The following is an 18,879-nucleotide window of genomic DNA, read 5'->3' on the forward strand; positions in this document are numbered from 1 at the left end:
TTTTCTTATTAACGTGATGTAATGGAAATAGCAACTTTAAACTTTGCCTACGTCTCCGTCAGTCGCAAGGAAACTGTATTTGAAGGTGAAGGTGATTTTGTAGACATGTATGAAAGACATGTTCTGAAATGCAGGTGTTGTTGTTTTGAGAGCACATCGGTTACGTGTCAGATGTGTAGCCAAGCACTAATGGGTCGACATAGCTGAAAATATTGGACGGTAATATGAAGTGTTGTCAGCTGAAGTCTGATGATGCAGACGACCGTGAGGCCGAAGTACGCAAGAGTACCGCTAGGCCACACCTCTTTAGCTCAGTGGTAGAGCACTGGTCTCCTAAACCAGGGGTTGTAAGTTCCATCCTCACAGGAGGAAGACGAATTTTGGAAATCAGTTGCTCGTCGTGGCTGTATAGCAAACAGTATCTGTGATGACGAACAATTAGCGACAGGCGTTTTATTAAGAATTACTCTCAGATGTGATTAAGGCGAATTTCGCAGATAAAGCATTTTTTTGTAAAAAAAAATTCTTTATTTCCAATAAAAGAATGTTAATTTTACATCTAGCCCACTGCCTTATTTGATTAGTGGGCCAAGTTAGTTATACAAAGATAATTAGCAGCTAATTCTAAGTCCTATGTAGTAACTAGTTAGTATGTAAGTGATCAGGAGTAAGCAATGGGCAAACGTTAATGTTAGTCTACTACAAACATGTAATCTTAAGACTAGTTACTAAATCCTACAGCGTTACAGTTGTGTCAGCTAATTAGTATAAACTTACTATAGAGCCTTGCTCATTGAGCTAACCCCAATGAGCGTGCCCCTGACACTGGGCAGGCCAAGATGGTAATCGCTGCAGGTTTCTAATAATAATGTCTTAAAACTAAGTCCTACAACTAACTTATCCTACGGTCAAGTCCGGTGCGTTGTCTGGTTCGGTTAGGCTGCACCCTACTCCCCCAGAATCCTGTGGCGCAGCGGATTCAGACTGAGGAAGTCGGCCTTTCCGCGCCCAGGCGGTTTGGGAGTAGGGTATCGAACTCTATCTGTGTCCTGGCTTATCTCTTTCTTGTACTAATATAGTTCTTTCAGGTAGTCCTTTAATACTTTCTGAGATACCGCGTTAGCCAGTTTATTGATGATATGGAAAGTGTCGCGATGTCTGATTAGTCTATATGTATCGTTGTGTGGTAGTTGGTCCCGCAGTACTGAGGCCACATCATTGAAAAGGGGGCACTCGTACACTACATGGTCAGGAGTATCCTCCGGAACACCACAGTCACACGCAGGTGTCGCCTTTTTACCGAATCGACATAGATATGTCGAGTACGGTCCATGTCCAGTGAGGAAGTGGATGAGTCCCCGGGATGGATCGAAATGTGACATTCCCATCTTTTCCCTGACATCTGGTAGGAGCTCAAAGGTTCGACGTCCTGTTTCTTCGGTTTCCCACGAATGTTGCCGTAGCAGCTCCCCTTTTTTCCTAATCTCTACTTTATTTTCAGTCCTGATGCCCAGAATTTCCTCTGTTTTTTCCAAATTCCCCTTTTTAGTCCATACCAAGCGGCCTGCTCCCGAATTTTGATATCCAAGGGGCAAAGCCCTATTATAACTAACAGGACTCCTCCCGGTGTAGTTCTGTATGCCCCCACTGATCTCAGAATCATATTTCTCTGCACTCTCCTCACTGTCATGGCGGGCACCACCCTCGTGAGCCTGTGTGCCCAGACTCCGGAGCCGTAACCCACTATAGATCTTAGTATACTGTTATGATAAAGTTTGATGAGATGTGGTGGAAGATGAAACCGCTTGTGCCCAATGGAGATGAGGTTGTTGAGTACCTGTAAAGCTCTTTGAGTTACGGTTTCGATGTGTCTACCAAAAGTCCACCTTTCATCAATGATGATACTAAGGTAGCGTGTCTCACGTCGCCGGAGAACTGGTGATCCATCTATCCTAACAGTTAGTTTACGAGCTAATTGTCCCTTTAGAAGAAGGTATGTAGACTTAGCCGGTGAAATATTCATTTTAGTGTTACGGCACCACAGTTGAAGTGTGTTTATTGTTCTATCGATCTTAGGCTCTATGTCTTCTCGGCTACGGCCGCCGACCAGTAGGAGGAGGTCATCTGCGTAGGCTATCACCTCCTGCACTTCATCACTTTGCTGTAATGTGTCTGGTAAGGGTTCCATGTGGATGTCCCAGAACAGCGGACCCAGTACGGAACCCTGGGGACATCCCTTGGTGATAGTTTTCCTTACTCTTGTGCTAGTAGATGATAGCCAGACCTCCCGATCTTCACAATAGCTCCTCAGACAGCCATGTAGCGGCCCTGGACACTCCTTCTCCCTTAAGCAGGAGAAGAGCGAAGGCCACCACAGGTTGTCGAAGTCGCCACTTATGTCCACCATGATGCCAACAACGTACGTGTACGGGGTAGAGCCGCAGACCTCGGCCGCCAGGGCGATTGCGTCAGATGCCGATCGTCCAGGCCTGAAGCCAAACTGCCTGTTGATCATTCCGCACAGCACTCGGTGTGCAGCCAGTCTATCAGCCAGAAGTCTCTCCAGAATCTTCCCAAGCAGATCAAGCAGGCAGATAGGTCTGTAAGATTTAGTTTCTGCTGGGTCTTTGTCAGCTCCTTTCTTTATAATTACCACATTTGCCCTCTTCCATATTCGAGGGAACTTTTTCTGCCTGAGGCATTCGTTATATAAATGAGTTAGAGGGGCGACTATCTGGGGGGCCAGGAATTGCACCACCTTCGCCACAATACCGTCTGGCCCAGGAGCTTTTCCTCCCTTCAGGGAGTTTATAAGGGCAGCTACCTCTTCTTCAGAGAATGGATAGACTGCCATATCATTTTCATATGCATTGTTGTTATTCTCCCGCAGCTGCCGTTGTTCGTCTGTCTCATCCGCAGTATCATCAGGCAACAGGGAGTGGAGAAGGACCTCAGCAGTTTCCTGCCAAGACCCCATCATTCGGTCCCCATGCCTGACGGTTGAGAGCTCCATCGGAGAACGGATTTTTTCCCGGACAAGCCTGTAGGGAACTCCCCATGGGTCTAGTGCTAATTGGTTCAGAACAAAGTGTTCCCAACTCTTTGTTCTAACTTCCCGTAGCTGTTTTTGGAAGTTATCTTTGGCTTCCCGGTAAAGCTGCAGCCATCTTTGCCTTTCTGGTCAGACGACACTGCGCTGGTAGTGCCTCCTGAGCCTTCTGACCGACCGGCGCATCTCCTCTAGTTCAGCAGACCATGGTGACGGAGAGGTCGCCATGGCCCTCCTCCTAGTAGTTACGGCTGCTTTGACTGCTCGAGTTGTTACTGAAACCAGTTCTTTGGCTCTGTTGTCAACGTCAAGGTCTCTGTGGTCGTCACCTTCTGATAACGGAGGAATGTCGCACTCCCCAGCAAGTCTCTCCCAGTCGGCTCTATTGTAATTATATTGTATTTCCCACCCTATGGCCAAACGGCTCTCGCCATCTCCTATGTTGAAAGTAATGAGATTATGGTCACTTGTAGTGGCATTCTCCACTACTTTCCATTGCTGGATTAGGTGTGCTGCATTTGGCGTAGCCAGGGTCACATCGATGTTTGTGCCTTGGCCACCTCCCGCCGCATAGGTCGGAGGGTTGCCAGGCTTGTTAGCCACCACAAGCTGCAAGGCCATGATGGCCTCTTCTGACTTCTCTCCATTGGGATCTCTGGTGCCGCTGTACCATAGGGGGGATTTGGCATTCATATCGGCAGTCACAAATGCTTTCCGCCCCCGCAACGCCGTGATAGCTGTGGTGAGGTGTGCTAGGTGTCTTTCAATATCATCACCGTATTGGAAGTACATGTTGATCACAATAATAGCTCCTGATGGAGACTGCAGCTCCACGACGTTGCAGTGGCTGGTTGTGAACTGCGTTAGGACTGTAGCCCTTATCAGTTTGTTTGTAATAATTATTGCCGCTTTTGGGTCTTCTCCTCTGCAGACGACTTGCCAGGTCGCAGCTGTGAAAGCTATCTTCCCGTTTAGGGAGTACGGCTCTTGCAGACAGACCACATCCAGTCTCCTCTCCTCCACTTCCCTTCGTAACTCCTGCATGACAAGTCTGCTGTTATGAGTGTTGAGTTGGCCAATGGTGATTTCCGTCATGTAGTTGTCTATGGAGTGTATGTATGAATTCTGTCATGAGGCCATGTTTTGTTCCAGTCAAATGTGATACATCCATTTGCCAGAACTGCTTGTCGATAAATTTCGTTCAGGTCGAATTTTTCACCACGTCTGTCAAAGACTTTCTTTAGTAGGTCACGCAGGGCTCAGAAGTCAGTGGGGAGATTCAATGACTTGAGTTGAATTCTATCCACAGCCTCCATTACCGAGAAGGTGACTCTCTGTCCATATTCATGTCCCACCCGAACCACATGTCTCAAGGCAGTGGTCAGGGTAGTCGGCTGCTCCAGCCTCGCCAGTTGCATGGTGAGTTCAAGGTTTGGATAGACTCTAACTGGATCGACAGGTGGCAGCCTCACTACAGGATCTTTTGTTGCAGCTGGTTCACTTGAACTAGTTATTTTATTTTCTTGAACTGGTTGTTTTGTTGTTATATTTATTTCTGCTGAGACTGCCACAGTCTCTGGTACAGGATGCCGTTGCTGTAGGTCTTTAGTCGGCCTTGTTTCCCTTCTTGGGGAGGAGGGTAGCGTGACTGCCAGAGGCCTAGTTTGTGTCCCTCTATCCGTAGTGGTAGAGTCAGTTTGAGTGCCTATGTCTACGGTTCTGGTTGTGGTGCCCATGTGCGACCTCAAGAAAAGCTTGAAGGCACTCGCCCTCATGGCATCCCTCCTCCTTTTGCTTGGGGATTTTCTTTTGGGCATCCTGTTGGCTTTGGTTTGATCAGCCATAGTCTATTCTTGAAATAAGCCTTTGTTCCAGAAGTCTGTAGGTTGGGCAGCTACGTCCCAAGTTGCGACAGGGTTTTTTACACCGTCTCTTGCAGGGGATGCAAACTGCCGCAGCCCTACAGTCCTTCCTGACATGGCCATCCACGCCACATTTCGAGCAGGCCGACCCCCTGGTACAGTGCCTCAAAACGTGGTCGAGATCTCCACAATTGTGGCAACGCGGTACGACCATATAGTCGCGTGTATTTATGGCATGAAAGCCGACGTATAGTTTGCCCACTGCTGTAATTTTTTTCCACATTTGAGCGGAGACCTCGGCAACTTGATGGACCACATCACGGACCCGAGGCCCAGTTTGAATCTCAAATTGAAATTTGCTTTGAATTCTTCTTCTGTCATATCTTCGAAATTCTGAGCCTTTATAGATTTTTGCAGTTCTTCATTTGTCATAATTGTTGGTACATCATATAAGATGACCAATGGGTTCCTTTTCCTTGGTGGCTCGCATTTGACCACCGAGTTTAGTTTTGCATTGCTTAATAGGTTCTCTTTGTCCTCTTCTGATGCGACTTCAACAATAACAGAGTTACTGCTGGGTTTGACCTTATTTATTTTAATTTTGTCTTTTGCTGGATTGATAGTGGTCGTAAGCAATTCCGGGATTCTTTTTACGCTAGTGTCCTGACCAGGCAGGGTCCTTAGGAAAACCGTTGTGTCTGATCTTTTAGTGACTTTTGCAATGACATCCTTTGTAGTCTGCGGTTTTGGTGGCGCTTGTGCGACCACCGCCGCCCAAGTCTTTCCGGGTTGTTTTCTTAGTCTTTCATTTTCTTTTGTAAGTTCTTCGACGCGGCCTTCAAGCTTGGCGTTTGCGATAGCCCACGCCGCCAGTTCATTTTTGATTATAGTCAAAGCCGCTTGACTAATTTTGCCATTTTTGATGTGTTGCTCAAGGAGCAATGTTATTCTTGTGTGTCTTTGTAAGACATTTTCCTCAATTGCCTGTCCCGACTCGTCCTGAGGAGCGGGTTCAGACATCACAGAAGCTCGCGTTGGCGCACTCGAATCACTCGTTTCTGGTGTAGCCATGATGAACGAGTGATAAAAAAGGGGGGTGGGAGCCCGTCTCTTGCCCCAGACCGGCTCCTCTGGCATGGGGGGGGGGGGGGGGGTGTACTTATGCAGCTCGCTCACCGACCTCGCCCCTAGGTCAAGAGCACTCCAGAGCTGCTGAGTTCAGTGCGCCGTTTCCAGCGCACTGGTCCCCCTCGGTGACTCCGTCATCGGCGATTTCACGCGACGCACCCCGGCAATTGCACCCCGCACTCCGGAGAGGCGGATGCACCTCTCGCCCTTCGCCGCCTACTTGCCCGAGTTTCCACCTCTCGGCCAGGCACCCACTCCTACTCAGGTGGCGGGCCGGTCCCCCAGGCGTTCGGCAGTCTGGACCCATCTAACCTGGCCCAGGCGATGTTACCACCACCTGGGTTTGGCAGAACACGCCCCGGATACCCAGGGGCGCGGCGAAGCACCCTTGCCGACACGCGCCGCGATCCCACGCCGACAAACGAGATCACCGGCATGCAGAGCACCTGTTGGTCTGTGCCCTGGGAAAAGAAGAGACTGATGTACGGTCCCTCGACACAGCTCCCCCTGTGCCATGCACCCTTCGCTTTCGCATCGGGTTGGGTCGCAGCTCTCCCTTTTGTCGCAAGGCAGAATGCCAAGCTTAACGTCTGGCACCACGGGAAGGCGGAAAGAGCCACTTGGGAAGGAGAGGCTATAAGAGACACATCACTTCCCCTGTGAGGACTACCGCGGCAAGCCCGTCTGGAAGCGATACGCACGTCTGGAAGCGATACGCCCCAGTGCGAGCCTCCGTGCCTTACGGCGCGCCGGCTACGGGCGGGCCCGCGCCGAACGCGCCGTCGAGCGACCGACCTCACGCCAGCCAGATAAAGCATTTGCGAAAGCGGTAGAGCATAAGGTGGGACGAGGCAGTCTGAATTACGTTTTATAGATATATTTTTCACATATTTCAGAGCCTCTCGCGGTCGTCGTCGTAATCGTCGTCGTCGTCGCCGCCGCCGCTTCTGCAGAAGTAGCAAATGGCCATCGTAGCAAATGCGGCGAGGGACGCCCTGCCTTCGATTCCGAATGCACAAAGTGTGTGGTCTTGTTTCCCAGTGTATATTTGGTCGGTCTCGTAAGAGGTTGAATGTAACGAATGGGTGGGAAAGAGCAAGGGGCAACGGCTGTGCAGAACGAAAACACAATTCCTCAGTTGTGTGAGCGTTTCGAGATGAGTCGTATACAAGGTAAAGTTGGTAGTCAGTGACCGTGTGGCCTAATGGATCAGGCGTCGGACTTCGGATCTGATGATTACATTTTCGAATGCTGTCACGCTCGTGTTTTTCCAGTTCTGAAAAAGAAACATACCGTTTTAATGTAGCAATTGAACAGTACGAAACCGTCTGAATGTTGCTGTTGACCATTTTTTGCTTGGAGTTGCTCTTGAGCTTGAAACACACAGAACAAGACCGGTGTTAACCTGCGAAATGGTCGGCAGGGTGCCGTCACCACGAGTTTTGACTGGCACTTGCACATCTAAAACAACGTCGGAAAGCAACTCGTTCGGCTTTTGAGTCACATCAAGTATGTGTGTTAATTTTGACGCCACTAGCTCTGCATGTTGTCATGCAATTCCTTTACCTCCCAGAAATGATTATAAAATAAAAGTGAAGTACGTGACGAGTGTGACGTTAGGAAAATATTAGGCAGCATGGAGAGATTCTGTATGGGACCACCCAAGCCAAACGAGTACTGTGTGACGTGCTACCCGGCAAGTGTTAACAGAGACAGCCGGCTAGCTAAGTCGGTAGAGCGTGAGACTCTTAATCCAAGGATTGTGGGTTCGAGCCCCACGCTGGGCGGTATGGGATTTTCTTCCGCTGCAGATGTAAATTACCGTTTTTCTGATCAACGTAATGTAATGTAAGTAGTAACTTTAAACTTTGCCTACGTCTCTGTCAGTCGCAAGGAAACTGTATTTGATGGTGAAGGTGATTTTGTAGACATGTGTGAAAGACATGTTCTGAAATGCAAGTGTTGTTGTTTGGAGAGCACATCGGTTACGTGTCAGATGTCTAGCCAAGAAGTAATGGGTCGCCATAGCTGCAAATATTAGAAGCTAATATGAAGTGTTGTCAGCTGAAGTCTGATGATGCAGGTGACCGTAAGGCCGAAGTACTCAAGAGTGCCGCTAGGCTGCGCCTCTTTAGCTCAGTGGTATTCCGCCGCCAGCGGCCGTGCTGTGCGGACGTGCGGTGCGGCTGTTGCGGTGTTTACATCGTCGCTGCGAGCGGCCGGCGCTGTGTGGTGAGTGCGCGCTTTCTGCGTTAGTCACAGTTCACGATCACATATTTAGATTGACATAATGGATCAGACAACGCGACAGGATACTTTGAAGTTGATTTTCGATCCGAACTACGCCCGACCGAAATCTTACGAATTTGAGGCATTTATCGAAGAAACTTTTCAGATCAAAGTGGATGAATTGATTGGAATACACCTGTCGATTGTCAGTCCGACTGTGTTCCTTAAGTTATCCAGTTCTGACAAGTGCGACCAAATTGTAGAAGCATGTGGTGGGGTGGCAAAATTCAAACATTCAGACGGACACATAGGGCAGGTCACGGTTTCGCGTGCCGGGATGGGAATACGAACGGTTCGAATCTTTGAGCTCCCCTTTGAAGTAACGCCCGAGGAGATAAACAACAAACTGAGAGACTATGGCGCCATTATCAGCAATGTCGCCGAAAAATGGTCTAGCTTGCACAAGTATCCAGTATTAAATGGAGTCAGGCAAGTTAAGATTGACATGCTGAAACATATCCCGTCGTATCTCTGGATTGGTGGATATAGAGCGATCATCATTTACGATGGCCAGCCGAGAACCTGCTCGGGTTGTGGTTCGACCCAACACGTCCGCGCGCAGTGTGTTCAACGGCGTGTGACGCAACTGCCGACTGGGGAGCGAGACCCGCCTAGTCAAATGGCCACGCTACCCGTGACGTACGCCGCCGCACTACGCAGTGACGTCGCCTCAGACATGTGTTTCGACACGGCGATAGTTGCTTATGCCGACGTTCCCGATGGTAGCGTAGCCATGGATACTAGCAGCACAGAAGCTACAGGTCCAGCACACTCACAAGACGAGGAAACTGACAGGCGTGGAGAACAAGACCAGGCTAAGACGGCAGAAGAAGGCATGTGCAAATCACTCGAAGAAGTCGGGCAACACAAAGAAGATACTATTGCCACGTCGGAGGATAATGACCAGCAGCCTACAACTGTTTCACCAAAGAAACGGAAGAAACGTCGAATAGCCCGTCAGGGAGCAGCAGAAATCGCGCCAATTCTGCGTGAAAAGGCGAAACAAATAGGCCAAGAACTGGCGGAGACGACACAGGCAACTCCTCCGGAAGATCGAACAACAAAAAGGAAGACTCGAAATGAGGGCACTGACCCCGACCGTGGAATCCACATTCAAGACGGTACAGCTAGTCTGAAGGACCTTCCACCTGCACCCAACACGTGCACGCGGGAAGTTACGTGCACGCGAGACTGGGCGGATGACATGGAGGAGCAAAGCCATGATGCAGAGATGGCTGACATAGCACAACGTTCAGGACGGACGGCACCCGACCGTCGACAGGATGTGTCCACCCGGCAACAAACCACCATCAAAAATACTCGTGCGGCAGATGATGATGCCGACTTCTTCTAAGTGGAGCAAGCATCCACTTCCCTTGGCAAACAGTACCCCACCTGACACCGTATAGTCGACATGACGGCTTTACAGGCGTACAGAATTGCAACCTTGAATATAAATAAAATTAGCAGCACCCTCAATCTGAGAAATCTCCAAGATTTTCTGTACGCCGCTGATACTGGCATCTTAATGCTGCAAGAAGTAACGGCTATCCGTTTGGACGACATCACTGGCTACAACGCCGTCATCAATCCTGGCAATGACAATAGCCTCGGCACAGCGATTATGACTAAAGAGGGGATCCTACTTACAGACGTGGCGCAACTGCCTAACAGTAGAGGTCTCGCTGTAACGATAAACAACACCAGGTTTATCAACATATATGCCCCGTCAGGAACAGGAAACAAGCGCCGCAGGGCCGAATTTTTCAAAGAGGACATCGCCCCCCTTCTCGTGGTGCGATTTGACCAAATAATTTTTGCGGGTGACTTTAATTGCGTGCTGAGTCCCAAGGATCAGACGCCAAATTTTAACAAATCTCTGGAGCTGGAGGACATCGTCAGAGACTTCCAACTGTTTGATACTTGGGAACTAAAACACGGTGATAGGCTAGGTTTCACCTATATCACCAGCCATTCTGCCAGTCGTATCGACAGAATTTACGCAACATCCAATTTAAGGAGACACGTATTACAGTCCGAGCTATGGCCCACGATTTTCTCTGATCATATCGCGTACAAATGTACGGTAAATTTAGAGAAACAAGGCACTTACAGGGCGAGAGGTCAGTGGAAGCTAAACGTTACTCATCTTTCGGATCCTGGATGTCACGCCGCCTTCCACACCACTTGGGCAGAATGTGAAAGGAAGTTCCACTTGTACGGCACGGCGCTGAATTGGTGGCTAAACTGCGCGAAGCCCGCAATAATAAAGACAATGAAAACTTACTCCCGTGAAAAAGTAGTCTGGCGTAAGCGGACAGTAGAGTTTTACTTCAGCTGTCTGAGAGACTTGTGCGTTCGTGATGCTACAGTCATAACAAATTATGGGCAAATCAACAGAATAAAAGCAAAATTGCTCAACCTGCAGAGACACCATCTCGAAGGCTGTAAAATACGAACGCGTTTGCAGAACGGTACACGAGAAGAAACAACATCGATGTACCACATTCTCCAAGAGAACAAAAGACAAAAACTTAAAATTCTGACGGAACTCAAAACTTCAGACGGGAGACTCTTGACAGATCAAGCTGCAATACGAGACGAGATCCATCGACACTTTAGTGAATTGCTGGCCAATACACAGACAGATGAAACGGCGCAGCAAGCTCTCACTGCTAGGACGACAGAGCGACTCACTCCAGAAGAAGCTGATGTGCTCGCAGCGAGAATAACGGACGAAGACGTCGAAGATGCCATCTCGAAGAGCCCAAAGAACAAATCACCTGGACCAGATGGGCTACCCGCTGAATTTTATCAAACTTTTCGCGAACAAATAATTGCTAAATTGACACTCGTATGCAATGAAATACTAAATGCGGACACTGACCTTCCGAAGGAATTCTGTGAAGGTACAGTGGTCTTAGTCCCCAAAACACCAGGAGGCAAAACCGTGGAGAATCTTCGACCCATAACACTTCTCAATAGTGATTATAAAATCTTCGCCCGTATCATGATGCAAAGGTTCAATTCTGTTATTCGTACAGTGACAGGAGCCTACCAGACAAGTGTAGGAAAGGACAGAACGATATTTCAGACCTTATGCGACTACAGAGACATTATAGCGATATCGGAAGACTGCAACATTCGCTGTGCTCTGATGTCGCTTGACTTTGAAAAAGCTTTTGATAAAGTTAATCATTCGTACCTGCTCCGGTGTATGACATCCATGCACTTCCCCCAGAAAATTATAGCCTCCGTGAAAAACATACTGACGAATAGCACGTCAAGAATCAGTGTCAACGGACAACTCAGTCACCCGATCAATATTCAGAGTTCGGGAACACAAGGTTGCCCAATGTCCATGACGCTTTTCGCGATTGCGCTTGAACCTCTCTTAGTATCTCTGACTCGGCAACTCCGTGGATTACATATACACGGACACAAGATCATATGACAAGCCTACGCGGACGATGTAGGGGTACTTGTGACTGACGAAAGAGAGGTGGAAACAGTACTTGAAGTTGTGGCGACCTACGAAATGGCGTCAGGAGCTAAACTCAACCGCAATAAATCTGGTATTATGAATCTTGGTCGGGGTATAGAGATCAGAGCCGCTGGAAGTATCAACACTGTGGAAAAAATCAAATGCCTTGGAATAGAATATACGAGTAATATCCGCCGCACGGCCGCTCTCAATTATCGAAAATTACTTGCCACCTTATTGGCAAGCATAAAACAACACAGCTTGCGTAATTTAAACGTAATACAAAAAGTGCAACTGGCCAATACATACATCACTTCCAAAGTCAACTATGTTGCTCAAGTGCTGCCTCTGCCACGAACCATTGCACACCAAATGCAAGCAGCGCTTGGTTATTTTGTCAGCAGAGGTCAGATATTTAAGGTTTCATATGATACCTTGACGCTACCGACACGCAATGGAGGGCTACAACTGACAGACATCTACCTTAAAGCGCAAGCGCTATACGTTAGCAAAACTTATAAACAGTGGCAACGATCACCGCGGACCTTAGTGGCTCATCTCTTACGTGAAATCACCCCAGTCAGCAGAGATCCACCAATCGATGTGCATCACATCTCCCACGAGCTGTACCACTATAAACACTTTCTGGTGGAATACAGCTGTGTACGCCATAGAATACCGGAGAAGGACATATATCGGGTTAAGGAGGTTTACAACACCTTGCTGGAAGGAAAATTGCGCAATCGAATAGAAAACAAGTTTCGACATTATAATTGGAAAAACATATGGGACAACATATCTGACCCCCATCTACCATCCAATGTGCGATCGACGTGGTACCTCGCAGTCAATAGAAAAATCCCAACCAACTCCAAACTGCACGCGATACGTCTGGCACACACACCAAACTGTTCCAGCTGCAATGTCGTCGACACTGCAGAACATCGCTTCGTCTGCGAAGATGTGAAAGACGTGTGGAATCTCTTCAGGCAAAAACTAGCACATGTGCTACGTACGTCACCTAACACAATTTCACCGACACACGTCCTTCTGCCTGATGACGTGCCATATCCTAACACTAAAAGAAGGTCAGCCAACTGGCTCAAAGGACTGACAGTCCATTACATCTCAACGGCTATGAGGAAAAGTGAAGCAGATTATTGGATGTACCTGATGACAGAACATCTAAAGCTCGAACGACAAATGAAATACAAAGACAACTACGCAAATTTCTTGAACCGAATATTGTCTCACCGACAGAGCTGAAGAACGATCAAACGACATGTTGTTCAACCTCAGAATTCCTTTTTTTTCCTTTATGAAATTATCTATTAAGCTTCTCATTCATTTTACGCCAACAAGGTGGCTATTTCGTTTACCCTTCGCCCTCGTGTCGCAGCACTAATAGGTTGCTGACACACCCATGAGAAGCCATCAGGCTGAAGTAAGCCTGGCTCTAATATAAAAATCGCTCCCACTCAATGATGGAAGAATGTAGCGGAACTATTTCCTTTCCATAACCCCAAAAGAAGGGATTTTATTTACTTGTATACATTTACTTCGTCACTCACCTATCTCATTTGGACCAAACATAGCACAGAAGCTAGCCGAAGAAGGCACAAATGGCGAGCGGAAGGACGGGCTGTAGGGGAGGAAGGAGGCCTCCAAAAAATAAAAAATGTAAACAAAAATGAAAAGAAAAAAAAAGTCGGTAGAGTGTGAGACTCTGAATCCAAGGGTTGTGGGTTCGAGCCCCACGCTGGGCGGAACGGAATTTTGTTCCGCTGCAGATGTAAATTACTGTTTTTCTGATTAACGTGATTTAATGGAAATAGCAACTTTAAACTTTGCCTACGTCTCTATAAGTCGCAAGGAAACTGTATATGAAGGTGAAGGTGATTTTGTAGACATGTGTGAAAGACATGTTCTGAAATGCAAGTGTTGTTGTTTGGAGAGCACATCGGTTATGTGTCAGATGTGTAGCCAAGCAGTAATGGGTCGCCATAGCTGCAAATATTAGAAGCTAATATGAAGTGTTGTCAGCTGAAGTCTGATGATGCAGGCGACCGTAAGGCCAAAGTACGCATGAGTGCCGCTTGGCCGCGCCTCTTTAGCTCAGTGGTGTTTTCGCTCTCGCCTGTGTCGGTCGCGTGCTGTTTGGTGAATGTGCGCATTGCTACGTTGTTTGATTGTGGCGTGATGAATTGCATTCGACTATAATGGATCAACTTATACGGAAAGACACGTTGAAATTGAGTTTTGACCCTCATTATGCACGACCCAAATCCTTTGAGGTTGAGTTAGTTATTAGAGACGTCATGAAAATAACTATTGATGATACGATTGGCATTCACCTATCTATCGTCAGCAGTACGGTGTACCTCAAATTGTTGAATCCCGAGAAATGCGAGCAGGTCGTTCAATCTTGTGGAGGAGTGTTGAAGTTCAACCATTCTGACGGCAATGATGATGATGTCAGAATTTCGCTTGCTGGTCTCGGAGTTAGAACTGTTCGCATATTTGAATTACCCTTTGAAATTTCCGCTGACCAGATTAATGCCAGATTGAGGGAATATGGAACAGTCATCAGCAATACGGCAGAAAAGTGGTCGACTATGCATATTTTCCCGGTGCTAAACGGCGTCCGTCAGGTGAAGATAGATATGTTAAAGCACATTCCGTCCTACATCACTGTGTGTGGCTACAGGGCCATAGTGATTTATGACGGGCAGCCTAGAACTTGTGCGGGATGCGGGTCCACAGAACATATCCGTGCTCAGTGTATCCAACGACGCGTGGCGCAAATACCGGCCGGTGAGCGTGAGTTGCGCGGCCCGACGTCTACGTTGACATTATCATACGTCGCCGCCACTCGGGCTAATGTCACCTCGGAACCTTGTTTGGATGTTTCGCTAGAGGGTTTGCCCGCAGTGCCCGAAGGCGTTACACCGATGGAAGCGAACGATGTACCGAATGTTCCTTCTTCACACACCCAGAAGGAGGGCAATACTCACTCGCAGATGGGGCACCCACCGGACACCGAAAGTATTCCGGTGGGCGTACCGGTTCGACACGACAAGTCCGACGTGGACCGGATGGAGTCGAACGAGATGGCTGTCCACCAGCCCCCGCCGTCTCCCAAATCTCAGAAGAAACGCCGGCTAGCACATCAAGGGGCAGAAGCAAAGGCGCCAATATTGCGTGAAAAGGCGAACCACGTCAGACACAAACTGACCGAAGTAACTGACCCACCGTCGTCGGCAACCAGCAAAACGGCAAAAAAATCTCGAACGAACGAATCGGACACTGATCACGGACGATCGCCCTCAGGGGACCCTGCGGTGGCCGATTCATTGGTTCCGAACACTATGCCTGAATGTTCCAAGCTCTCGGATTGCGATATGAACGCAGACAAGTTCGTGTGCGATTGGTCAGATGACGTTGAAGAGGGTGGTCGGGAAGAAGATTTAGTACGGGATCGGCGCGGTATAGAGAATCCGTCATCAGAAGATCAAGCAGATGTGTCCCACCAGCAACAAACGGCTACCGCCGGCGTCGGTGCAGTGGCTGATGACGCGGACTTCTTTTAGATGATGTTCGCCATGAACTTGAATAGTAGGCATATTGTCACCTAGACCTCTGTTCTCATGACGTCCTTGCAAGCTTACCGCATTGCGACATTGAACATCAATAAGATCAGTAGCCCACTCAACTTAAAAAACCTTCAAGATTTTCTCTATGCCGCTGATATTGATCTCATTATGCTGCAGGAAGTGACCAATATTAACCTTGACCGTATCACAGGTTACAATGCCGTCGTTAATCCTGGAAATGGTGCAGAACTAGGGACCGCGATCATGGCTAAGGAAGGGATAGTGATGTCACATATCGAACGCCTGGCGAATAGCAGAGGTATAGCGACTACTATCGATACTACCAGATTTATTAATCTCTACGCCCCTTCCGGTTCTGGGAGACGACGACAGAGAGCAGAGTTTTTTAAAGATGGCATTGTGCCACTTTTCACACCACCTTCAGACCAACTTATATTCGCTGGTGATTTTAACTGTGTACTCAGTCCCAAAGACCAGACACCAAATTTCAATCCGTCCGCCGAGCTTCGCGCCATCATTGAAGAGTTAAATTTAATAGACACATGGGAGCATAGACACGGTGACAGGCCCGGATTCACATTCGTTACTGGTCACTCAGCTACCCGCGTCGATAGAATCTACGCATCAGCAAATATGAGGGAACATGTTTTGCAGTCAGAGCTATGGCCGACTGTCTTTACAGATCATGTGGCATATATATGTACCGTCAATTTAGCCAAACAAGGGACGTACAGGGCAAGGGGACCCTGGAAACTAAATGTAGCGCATTTAACAGAACCCGAGTGTCACACAGTCTTCCGCAACACGTGGGCAGAATGCGAACGAAAGTTTCCCGCATACGACTCTGCCATTACGTGGTGGGTAAAATGTGCAAAACCCGCCTTAACAAAAGCGATGAAGAATTATTCCAGAGATCGATGTGCCTGGCAGAAGCAAACCCTGGAATTCTACTTTCAGTGTTTAAGGGATTTATATCGAGAAGATGCAACGGTAATAGCAAATCGTATGCATATTAAACGAATACTGGCTACGATTTTAACCCTCAAACGGAAGCAATTGGAAGGCTGTAAAGTCAGGACACGTCTGCAAAACGCCGTACAGGACGAAACGACATCAATGTATCATGTTATTCGCGAACAGAAAAGGGGGCACAGAAAGATATTGACAGAACTGCACACTGCAGATGGCCGATACTTACACCACCAGCGCAACATACGAGACGAGATTTATAAACATTTCACAGCACAGTTAACGGAACACCCGGTGGATATAGCGGCGCAGCAAGCCCTCACGGCACGCCGTTTTGCGACATTGAGCACGGAAGAAGCAGACGGCCTCGCTGCAGTAATAACTGACGATGAAGTAGCGGACGCCATTCGAGGGAGCCCACAGAATAAATCGCCTGGCCCCGACGGATTACCGGCCGAGTTTTATAGAACTTTTCGACACCATTTAGTTCCAAAGATGACCATGGTCTGTAATGATATCGTAAACGCTGGAGATGATATCTTAAGGGAATACTGTGAGGGCATAGTGGTATTGGTCCCCAAAACCCCAGCGGGCAAGACAGTCGACAATCTCCGACCGATTACATTACTTAATACGGATTATAAGATATTCGCGCAGGTAATGATGCAGCGATTCAGTACGGTACTCAGTACTGTCACGGGGGCCTATCAAACGAGCGTTGGGAAAACTAGAAACATCCAGCAGACGTTAAGCGAATATAGACATATCATAGCTACAGCCGCCGCTTGTGACATCCGATGCGCTTTAGTCTCGCTAGATTTTGAAAAAGCATTCGATAAAGTCAGTCACTCCTATCTTCTGTGCGCGATGGCAGCAATGAATTTTCCACGGAAAGTTATTGACACTGTTACACTCCTGCTGAGAAACGGAACATCCAAGATCTGTCTCAACGGACAACTAAGTAAACCTATTTCCATCACTAGGTCGGTCCGACAAGGTTGCCCGATGTCAATGGCTTTGTTTGCAGTTGCTCTTGAACCCTTGCTGTTCTCCCTGACGCAAGACCTCCCGGGATTACGTATACATGGCCAGAAGATTGTCTGCCAGGCATTTGCGGATGACGTCAGTTTCGTGGTGACGAACGATGAAGACTTAGAACGCGCGTTTCAGCTGATAAACACGTATGAAGCCGCCTCAGGAGCGAAAGTCAACTGTAAAAAGTCTGGCGTTATGGCACTTGGTAGGGGACTAGAACTTGTCAATAGCCGTTCACTAAAAAGGATGGCAACTTTTAAATGTCTCGGCATTGAATACACGCGCAGCATCAGCTGCACGGCTGCTCTTAACTATAGGAGATTGTTGGCACAAATTCGGGCCGGCATACGGCAACATCATTTGCGAAATCTCAACGCCATGCAAAGAGAGCTTTTAGTCAATACTTACATCGTTTCAAAAGTCAATTATGTCGCGCAAATCCTCCCAATACCAAAAGTCATAGCACAACGCATGCTTGCGGCGCTCGGCCACTTTGTCAGTAGGGGACAAATTTTCAAAGTCGCATTTGAAACCTTGACGCTCCCCATGGGAAAGGGCGGCCTCAATCTGACTGATGTTTACCACAAAGCGAAAGCATTATATATCAGCAACGTGTATAAACAATGGCAATGAACACCACATTCCTTAATGGCCCTTCTTCTCCATGAAATCGCACTAGCCAGCATGACGCCTCCTGTCAACGTAAGTCACATCCCGACTGCATTATGCCACTTTAGTAATTTTTTCCTAGACTACAGCTATGTTCAATGCACCATACCTGAGAATGATCTTTACAGGGTCAGAGCGCTTTACAGCTGCCTGACGGACAGTAAATCGCGGAACAGAATAGAAGTAAAGTATAAAGACTGCAATTGGGCAAAGATCTGGGAAAACATTCACGACGCACACTTACCATCGCAGGTGCGGTCTACGTGGTACATGGCGGTCAATAGGATCATACCGACAAATTCAAAGCTACACATGATTCACTTGTCCGACACTCCGAATTGCGTTCACTGTACTTTACTAGATACCATTGAACATCGCTTTCTATGCGACGATGTGAAGGACATCTGGATTCTCTTTGCACGGAAGCTCTCAAGTATGCTGCGTACTGCACCTAAGATGATTACTCCAGCTGGACTCCTCACTCCCGATGCCGTTCCATACCCCCCCGCAAAACGACGAGCAGTCAATTGGCGTCAAGGTCAGACGGTGTATTATATATTATCGGCGCCAGAAAAAAATAAAGTAGACTATTGGTTATACCTACTAACTCAACACCAGAAACTTCAACGAATAGACAAATATAGAGAAAAGTATGCGTCCTTCCTACTCCGAACATTAACGTAGAGAGATATTCATCCAGGGCGACGTTTGCAGTACGAAAATACTGCTGGATGGCCCCTTCAGAATTATAATGGCCGCAATTAGGATTCGGATTGCGGG

The 18,879-nt window shown here is 47.9% G+C and overlaps 1 non-coding gene across 1 annotated transcript; it reads left to right on the forward strand.

Moving 5' to 3' along the window:
• Positions 1 to 300: 300 nt before the first annotated feature.
• On the forward strand, positions 301 to 372 carry Trnar-ccu (transfer RNA arginine (anticodon CCU)). The gene has a single exon. It is a non-coding gene; the product is annotated as a tRNA-Arg (tRNA).
• Positions 373 to 18,879: the final 18,507 nt, after the last annotated feature.

The sequence above is a fragment of the Schistocerca gregaria genome, chromosome 8 (genome assembly GCF_023897955.1).
Source record: "Schistocerca gregaria isolate iqSchGreg1 chromosome 8, iqSchGreg1.2, whole genome shotgun sequence".
Classification (NCBI taxonomy): Eukaryota; Metazoa; Arthropoda; class Insecta; order Orthoptera; family Acrididae; genus Schistocerca; species Schistocerca gregaria.